Source organism: Macrobrachium rosenbergii, chromosome 1 (genome assembly GCF_040412425.1).
Source record: "Macrobrachium rosenbergii isolate ZJJX-2024 chromosome 1, ASM4041242v1, whole genome shotgun sequence".
Taxonomy (NCBI): domain Eukaryota; kingdom Metazoa; phylum Arthropoda; class Malacostraca; order Decapoda; family Palaemonidae; genus Macrobrachium; species Macrobrachium rosenbergii.
Window position 1 is genome coordinate 36,337,265 of NC_089741.1, and position 10,675 is coordinate 36,347,939.

Here is a 10,675-nt window from a genome sequence, read left to right on the forward strand (position 1 = left end):
GTTACCTAATTCTTGGCACATGGCGTCGCTGGCTGCTTCTTTTGGTTGACGTTAAGATAAAAAAAAAGTCATCAGTCTATATTTGACCTTACCAGAGGGAAGAACAAGGTCTCAGTATCACACCTGGCCCGGATTAACACGTGTAGGCCTACTGCATTAGCCAAATGTCAGTAAAAAGATATATGGAGAATTCTTCATATCCTTCAGCCTAGAGATTAACGGGGCCTCCGATAATCTAAGGTAGAGAGAGAGAGAATGATGTGGGTGGACAAACATTTTTACTATAGTGACCCTTCATTTCATTGTTTTCCTGATTTTTTCTATGGTAAGCTTCCAATCAACCAGCAGCGTCACGGAGATGCGTAGTAACTCCGGGCAGGCCTAACCCTGTACTCTATTAATCCTTGTATGACCTACCCGCTGATCTTAGCCCAGAGCCGTATATATTTCAGCCCTTCCTGACCTTTCCTGCATTCTTCTTGCTCTCCGTGGCCGTGTGGTTAATCCTTCGTTGTTCGGGATTATCCCTTACCGTCTCTCTTTTTGTTTATACGTTCTTAAAACTCCTGTACAGTATTTCGCAAGTGATCTCGTCCTTTAAAATTATTATTCCTACGTTGCCTGCGATTTTATTTCCATAAATCCTTCCACGATTTGCTGCTCTGTCCAAAATATACTTTATCACAGGGTGCTAGGTAGACCGCGGAGATTAGGATGACCGCAGGTCTGACAGAGAAGTTGAAGGTCGACGGTCAGGTCGTACTGAGGGATTAGGAAGATAAAAACAACAGCATAAAATGCTCGAGGCAGTTCTCTCATCTCCTTAGTACATCGGTGCCTGTCGTAGACGACTATACGTCCTCAACAGTCAGTGATTTGAAGATTGAAGAGTCTCATAGAAGTTTAACAGGAGGGGTATGTACATTTGTGTGTGTGGTGCAAGAGCAATTCTGTAATCTCGCTAAAGCAGTTAGTGAAGAATCCGTGTGTTTTATGCATATAAATTGCCGTACGTCACTTAGAAGCGTTCATTGACTGTAAATGATAAACAAACGTTATAGTTTTTCTGTGCACCGTTTGCCCAAAAATCTTTATATGTGGGAGGTTCTGGAAAATTCCCGTTGTGTATATTGAATATTTTACACTTATTTCGTTGTGAACGCGTGCGATTATGAGATTTTTAGTTTTCTGTAAAAGAAAACTATTGTGCCGGCTTTGTCTGTCCGTCCGCACTTATTTTTGTCAGCCCTCAGATCTTAAAACTGCCGGGGCTAGAGGGGCTGCAAATTGGTATGTTGATCATCCACCCTTCAATCATCAAACGTACAAAATTGCAGCCTTCTAGCAGTTCAGTAGTTTTTTTTATTGTATTTAAAGTTAGCCATAATTGTGCTTCTGGCAACGATACAGGATAGGCCGCAACCGGGCCGTGGTTAAAGATTTCATGGGCAGCTACTCATACAGCATTATATCGAGAACACCGAAAGATAGATCTATTTTCGGTGGCCTTGATTATATGGTGTACGGAAAACTCGACTGCGCTGAAGAAACTTCGCGCGCATTTTTACTTGTTTATAGATATTAATAATAATAGGCTACTGTATTGAAGAACTTACAGTATTGTAACATTTGCTTGCACTTTTACTTAAAATGCTTATCAAATTCTGATTCCATTTCTTCATTTAGATCCCCACATACCAAAGCATAGATATTCAAGCGCGGCTGTATATACGTATTTATTTGAGATAAATATGGTTTTATGCGCGCGTATTAATGTTTGCCCTTCAGAGAACCACGCGAACAAACGACCATTTTCTGTATTTTCAGTCCTTTTTGGTCTACACTGCCAAAAATGGTCGGCGATGGTCATTTTTATAGAATTTTTTCCCGTCAATCTTGTTTTTGGTTGTTTTTTAGCGTTTCCGCCAAAAGACTCCACAGGTGGGTGCCATTTTCATGCCTGTTTTTGTACAATCAGTCGGTGTTTTCAGAACCGCTAACTTAGTGACGTAGTGCTATATTTTAGCAGAATTCTACTGTGTGCTTATGGTTTACACTTAGTACCGAAATAGGACCAAATAAATGCAAGGCGAAGTGACAAAACAAAAGAAAAGCAGCTAATTTCACTCTAAACAATAACCATTTGCACGGGTTTTGATCTCTTTCTATTTCTTATCACTTACTGTTACTTCTTTCTTAATGAAGACTATATTCTTTGGAAGCTTGAGTTTCAAGTCAATGACCCTGCGGCGGGCTTGTTCCCTATGGACAGGGGTTCGTTTTTATAAATATGGTTTCACGAATATTTTACGAATGCATATGCTCCATAGAGCACCACACGAACGAATGTCCATTTTCTTAAGTCGTTTCTGGTCTGCGGTGCCGATAATGGTCAGGGATAGTCATTTATATAGCATTTTTTTTTTTCCCCGTCAATCTTCGTATTTAGTAACAGCGTTTTCCCGCTTCGGAAACCCACAGGTGGGTGATGTTCTCATGTCGGTAACTTGCAAACGTATATAGTCGGTATTGCCCGAATCGCTGACGTACTAAGGCCGTATTGCATTGAGCAGAAATCTGTTAATGATTTACATTTAGGACCGAAGCAGGACCAAATAAATGAAAGGCCAAGCGACAAGAATGTCAAGAAAAACATCTAATTTCACCTCTAAAACGATCACCATTTGCGCGAGTTTTTATCTCTGTGTCTCCTGTTACCTTCTGTTACTTCTTTCTAATGAAACACCATATTCTTAGGAAGCTTGAATTTCAATGTCGAACCCAGGTTAATAAAAAAAGCCATAGGTAAAAAAATCACAGAAAAAAGTCACATTAATTTATGGTGGCCGGTAATAAAGTCGCAAAAAAAGTCGCAGTCTTAACTAGAAAGAAAGTCAGGTGATCAAACAAAATATTCAAGTCAGTTACAGTTTATTCAAGTGTTTTAAACTGCTAAAGCAATGAGGCAGAAAATATTTTAAATTAGTTATATTATCTGCAAAATGCATCAACATTAAAAGTACTGGGTATACATGTTAAGGCTGCTATATCCTGTAAGGTGTTTTCAGTCTGTACAGTACTGTCAATAAATATTTTTGCTTGATTACTTTACTGTGCTTAAGATATTGAACAGAATGTGATTTTTTTTACGTACATGCAATGCCATCATATATATATATATATATATATATATATATATATATATATATATATATATATATATATATATATATATTTATATTTATATATATATATATATATATATATATATATATATATATATATATATATATATATATATATATATATTATATAATATATATATATATATAGTGTATATATATATGTGTGTGTTACTTAAGTGAATTGTGTCTGACTTTGAATATTTTCTTTTGATTACCCGAATTTCTTTCCTGGCCAAAAATTGTGACTATTACTGGGCCCCATAAATGAATGTGACTTTTTTTCCTGTGAAATATTCTGTAATTTTTTTCACATGTGACTTTTTCTTAACCTGCATTCGAATGCAAATTTAAGTGACAGAAAAGAAGCTGTAATAGCGCTTGATTTAAAATAACTAGAGTGAATGGGCATGGACGCAGCTTGTGAAAAACCCTTTGTAGAAGATGTTTGAGCACTGGATAATATCAGGCATTATAAAACTTCCAAAACAGTTATGGGAATGTTGACGGGCGTAATGGTGAAAAGAGAAGTGGCTGAGGGATAGCTGATCATTAACTGATTGAAGCAAAAGTGAAAAAACGAAGGTAGATGGAAAGAAGAGTTTGAGAATGTAGCAGTAATCACAGTTTTAGATATGTGAATTTGACGAGAATTTGGAATAACTTATAGGTAAAGATGGATGAGAGCCTTTGCAAACAGTTTCAAAATGAATACGTAAAATTGTATTTGTAACAATCCCCACGATTGGCGAGATCGAGGATCGAAGGGTGATCTGAAACAACTGTGCTGCCGAGCGAGCACACCTGCGCAGAGCACCTGCAACAGCGAATCGCTTGCAACAGTCGCCCTAGAAAACAGGAGAATGTAATAGGCTTCGCGTCCTACAGGGAATGATAGCATCATTTGCCTTTCTCCACGAGAGGGTCCGATTCAGCACTGAAAACTTGTCAGTGAAACTACTTTACTACGCTGTAATGACCGTCCGTGCTTCACGAGAAAATGTATTTCTTCAAAGAAGAATATCTCTCCAAAAAGATCTGTATTTTAAGTCTTTTCTGTACAATCTTTAATAAGCACAACTTTCCGTGCTCTGAGAAGACTGAGAATGCTATTACGCTTCGCTAGTACAGGTTACAGGACCGTTTTTTCATCATGTTCTCGTGAAATAACAAGAATGGTTGGTCATATAAAGCTCATATATTATATGAACTGGGTTCGTGGTTGTCTGATCCTGGCCTGCTGTCCACCAGAGGATATCAGGCTAGAAACCGCATTTCCAGAGAATTGCTAAAATTGTAAGGTTCCACCTGCGCTCCTGCTTCCTAGATATTGAAAACCTCCCTTCCACCAATGTATCATTTAACCAGCCCCTCCGAAGTTTTTGTTTTTTTCACCAGCACATAATATTATTTCAAAATTTCTGAGCCATTCGTTTTCTCTGAACTGACTTCTTCACCGTTGTGACTAATCATCACATGTCTCAGCCTTTTGGTCTCTGTGCCGCAGATTCTATGCCAAAACTTACCTCTACAGCTTCCAACAGTAAGACATTGATTACTTATTTCGAGCACTAGAGATAAGAGGAACAAGTGGTTGACCACAGTGAGTTCCAGTGATGTATATATATATATATATATATATATATATATATATATATATATATATATATATATATATAATATTAGTATTTTTATGAGACACTCGTCGAATCCTTTTGATAATATCTCAGTTGCTTCTGTATTTCAGCGATGTTTGCACAAAATTACTGGAAAACATTTTCCGAATAACTCATGTTTTCTCTGTCTGTTCAAGTATTGGCGTTGTAACTATCAACAAATGTGACATCTATTACTTTCCGTTAAACGTATTGTTAAATTCCCAAATTCATGTGTACACTTACTCATCGTTGTGAAATGACTACTAGAATGAGAACCACTATTTTAGATTGATTTCATGTTAACTAGTGTTTATAAGCTTCGAGATATAGAAGTAGATACCTCGTCTTTTCGAAGGACGTCAAAGTTTCCATGATAAAAACAAACAAATATGGTGATAGTTGTAGGAGATTTTTGTCAGTATGTCTAGAAAATTATAACAGAATGCTGAAGTATAATAAAAAAGTATCAAACTGGCGAAGACCGATCAAAATCAAGGCGTAGACATCTTTCGGTCTCGCTCTCCGAAGACATCTCGGCCCCAATCCAGAAGGACCGGATGGCTTAAGTCGGCCATGTTTGTTGTGAAGTTCCGAGGCACAGCTTTGTTTACCCAGTGCGAGGTCTTCTGTCTCCTTTTCCGTGTTATTAGCAAGTTTTATCCCCCTTTTTGACAAGTGCGGCGACGAGGCGAGTCTCCCAGTGATCCGGTGTGGGGTCGGTTCATCCATTGTCGCCTGTGATTTGCCCGTGACTCTGGTAAATGAGGTTAATTCTTCTCAAATATTATTTGGGAGAAAAGTGGTCTGGGCCTGTCCCGAGGACCACTGGCGTTCGATAGTCCACCTTGGGCCTGGGACACTACTATTTGTTCCTACTGTCATCAGGAGGGTATAAGGAAATTTTCAGCCCATTCTAAGAAATGAGGTTAATTCTGGAGTATTGTTTTTGGGTGAGAAGTGGTCAGTGGTCTGGACTATCTGAGGACCACTGGCATTCGATAGTCCACCTTGATCCAGGGACACTACTATTTGTTCCTACTATCATCAGGAGGGTATAAGTGAATTTTCAGCCCATTCTAATAAATGAGGTTAATTTTTGGAGTATTATTTTGGGGGAGAAGTGGTCTGGACTATCCAAGGACCACTGGCGTTCAATAGTACACCTTGGGCCTGGGACACTACTAGTCTGTTAGTTCCTACTATCGTAAGGGGTTGGCCTTAAATGAATTTTTAGGCAATTCTGGTAAATGAGGTTAATTCTGAAATTGTATTTTAGGCAGAAGTGGTCTGGTGGTCTGCTTGTCCGAGGACCACTGGCATTCGATAGTCCACCTTGGGCTTGGGTAATACTATTACCCTAGTTCCTACTATCATCATAGCGTTGCCCTATAAATGAATGTTTAGGCTATTCTGGTAAATGAGGTTAATTCTTCTGAAACAGGCTACTATTTTGGGGAGAAGTGGCCTGGCGTGTCCGAGGACCACTAGCGTTCGATAGTCCACATTTTGGCCTGCGATCTAACACTACCCCTGACAGGAAGCTTAGTCTTTTATGAATTTTAGTGTCACCTGGGCAGGTCAGGGCATGGTGCCCTAAGTGAGGTTAGGAAGAAAGGTCTGTTAGGTTGGGACATGACATTCCAGGGAAGGTTAGGTTTTTTTGTATGTGGAACCTGTTCCCATCGTTCTCAAGTCGCACCTAAATGAATTTTAGGGCTGTTCTGGTAATGAGGTTAATTCTTCTGTAATAAAACTATATGGGGGAGAGCAGTGGTCTGGCCTATCCGAGAACCACTGGCATCCGATAGTCGACCTTGGGCCTTGGATACTACTTTTAGTTCCTACTATTATCAGGGGTAATAAATGAAATTGTCCTAGCTCAGGTAAATGAGGTTAATTCTTCGGAAATACTGTTTAGGGAAAAGTGGTCTGGTGATCTGGCCTATCCAGAGACCACTGGCATACGATAGTTCACCTTATCCCTGGGATATTATTAGTTCCTACCATCATCAGGAGGTTATAAATGAATTATGCTATTTTTTAGGTGTCTCTGGGTTAGCAAAGAAAGGCTACAGTGAATTAGGCAGTAGGCCATAGGCTAATCCAGGCCTAAGGTAGGCTATTATTATAAATATGTATTCCCACAGAAAGGTTATCAAGTATATTTATTTCTTGTCAGAGACCTGAGGAGTATACCATAAGCTAAGGGTGGTTTTGTGACTGATTATATTATGTTTTGTGCTATTTAAACTGTTAGGTAGGGCTATTATAACTGCAAACCACTGGTTTTTGTAAAGTAGGCATTCAGAAGGAATAGGACCCAACCAGATCTGCCATTATCGTAAAGGAGGTGGTCTCTTGAAGATATTGTTTATCTATAATTTTTTGACTGAGGAATATAGAAAAGGGTGTATACCATGCAGCACGGGTGAGATAATTTGAGAAATTTACCAAGGTAATGAGAAATTTATTGCCTTTTGTTTTATATTTTTACTGTCATTCCTGAGGGGCTGGTACCAAATACCGCTCCCCATTTATAAATTATAATACCAGCCCCTCAGGTGTAAACGTAAAAACAGAAAAAGATGGAAATTACTCATGATCTTAGAAAATTTCTCTGAGTATTTCACTTGTACTGCATATATACACCTTTTCATGTAGTGTTTAGCCAAAAAACTCATAAACAATTTTTTCATGTAGCTGTCTTCATACTTTACCCAGAAATGTTAGAATATCATACTCATTTTCACCGGAAACATTTTAATATCCCAATACAACACCCCCATATGTAACAGTAATGGGTGCCCCCCTTCCTCAGGAACTTAGGGTTTTAGTGTACAGTGGATGGGCTGTAATAATCTAACCTTAACTTAACCTAACTTGAATCGCTGAACTCATTAACCTGACCAGAAAGGTGTGCCTCCTCATTGGGCCTCTCTCCGCCCAACTTTGCTAATGTGGGGTTGTAATGGGTTATCCAAGCGTTTGTTATGGAAAGGACTATTAAATTGATCAGTATCTCTTCAAGAACTCATAAAAGCCAAATTTCCCCGGTTTTTAAATAGACGCCAGTATTGAAAAATGTTATCTCACTTTATGACAGAAGATAAGCTACATTTTTTACTTGGAGTTAAGAACTACCAATAACTTTCTGTAGCTACCACCAAATGATAACTGTTTTTCAAAATGTAAAAGTCATGATGTTACCACATAACACACGAACTCCCATTGTACAACATTTGCTAAAAGGAAAAATGTTTGACCTATGCAGCACTGCACTCGTACATCTGTGCTGTGATGTCACAAGTTGCCCCAAGTTATTTGACTGGGAAGAAGAGCAATCACTGGATATGTTATAGTATGACACCATTTCACAGGAAGAAGAGGAATCACTGGATATGTCATCACAGTATAAACAAAGTAAGAATAATATATGCCATTACTGTAAATGATGACCCATTTAAATCAAAGAAAAAATAGGAAATTACACTAGTATAAATGGTCAGAAACATTTAAATCATAAGGTTATAAGCCCATTTACATGGTTGGTAAAACTCTCAAAATAATTATGAAGTACTCAGCTGTGGCCAGTACATTTACAGGGATACACCTTAACCTATTTTAGGATGCTGGGTCCTGTCTAGCATCACCCAAAAACCCCTGTATCTCACTCTGGCTCCTATGATTATTAGGCATATGGGCAGAGAAAAAAATGCATGGTTTTCACTCAATAAAGGTCTAAGGTGATTAATAATTAAGCCAAATACTGTACTAAAAAGATATATTTCATAAATTTGGCAAGAAAGGAATTTGTAGAATTAGCCCTCTGGGTACTCTTTCAGAGTGTCGTCAATTCACACAGAGATTACTCTGGACCTAGCTCACCTTCTTTGGCCACTGTTCTAGATAGATATCTAGCTGCACTGTTTCCTGATTGTATGTTGAAGCTGCTGCTGGTTTTTGTTTATGCGTTGATGTGTTTGCTTTGTGATGGGAACAAGACATGAGTAGAGGTTTGAAGGACTTGAGTTTGTGTGGGTGCTTCATGTTGTGTGTGTTTGTGGAGCCCCATTGATTATGTTGGTTCACCCTGTAGTCCCTTTTCTCGTGGTGGAAAAGGTTGGGTAGGAAGACGGCGGGAAGGCAAAAGCATTCGGCCAGTGTGTCGTCAAATAGGAATACAGTACCCCTGTTTGACACCACCGAACCTTTTCAGATCCTTTATCCTCCCCATTCCCTGCACCTCTCCCTGATCCTTCCACTGGTACACTTCCAGCAGCTCAGTCAAAGTGATGCATACGTGGGATGGTGTTTGACAGCATATACACTCTTTTAGTGGTGGAAGAGATGTGCATGCTGAACTCTCCTCACACGCTACACCACCTCTTGCTCCTTCTGCATCGGCTGCCTCCGGATTACAATATCACTTGAGTATTTGCAGAAGGTAATGCCTTTTAGTATCGCAGAGAGCCATTTGTTGCCTCCTTCTTGGATCACTTAACTTCAGGTATGGCTTTGGCGTCGTAGTCTGACGTTGCTCACACCCCCTCCAAGGAGCTTAACTCTGTTGAGCCTCTGGTAGCGATTAATCTATCTGTGGATGTCTGCATTCCTCTTCCTGATCTGTTCGTCTGTCCAGCTTCTTCCTCCTCCTCGTTGTTGAGCTCTTTCTCCTCCCTTTATCGTCTTCTGCCCCTTCTTCCACTTGCAGTGACTCTGAGCCTTCCCTTTTCCAGGGTCATTGGCCTTGTTCACTTACCCATGGGTTTCATGGGTGCTCCTTAGTGTCCCAAGTCTCTGAGCCTTGCCATGCCCACATGGCATTCATGTCAAACTGAAACTTAGAATAGGGCCAAAGCCTTAGTATCGTATGTGGTAAATCGTGCTTATTGCTGTCATAGCATGGTTTACATCCCCTCGGGGGAAGGAAAATGGCTTTCATTACACTATTAGTGTTATGGAGTTCAGGTGTGCTGGTAATTTAAACTATTACCGTAATCCTTTGAGATTTTGATGGCATGCAGTTTCTTCGTTTTAGATTCAATGATATTACCTATAAAATGTAAAAAATATAAAAATCAACTAAAATATCTTCACAGGTAATCATTGAAAGGTGTCTGCAGGGGCAGTTCAGAGAGAGAATTTTCTTGAAAACAATGCTAAATAGAAATTCATAAGAATTTGTCCTAATTTTCTGATGTTTTATGTGCAATAACATACATTGTCGTAAAATGTATATCGTGATATATGTTTAGTAAGGAAATTTATGATGATTTTTGTGGAGCAATTAAAATTATGAAAATACTGTAGTATTTTTCTTATTTACAAAAGGTAAAGAAATGTCTGTTCTCGAGTAACTGAAATGCCTCGTGCTCATACGTGGTGACATCACGCAAAGTCTCTAAAGGTATTATACATGAGATCAAACCTTCAGTTCATTCTAAACTCCCAGAAATACTTTTTCATCAGTTATACTAATGGAAATTAGCTGTTTGAAAACCTAATCTTTTACTGACTTTGGGATTTACATCCTAAATAACATCGACAAACATATCCCCTTTTAAAGAGTAACTGCATTGTAAGGTTTCGAAGGCATGGAAAGCAAAAGAAAACTAAGCGGCTTCAGAATGAGACTAAAACAAGCATTGTATCGTGAAAAATAAATTTACAGTGAGTGACAGAAGAACTGTCTCTCAACCTGTAAGAGTATGTTAAAATTTAAACGTTAAAGAACACTAAGCATATAGGTCCAGCCTAATTTTCCTTTTGCTCGTAGCCTAGCGTATCTTTGGTAAACATTTTGTTTGTACCAAAAAATCACAGTATTTAGGTAAC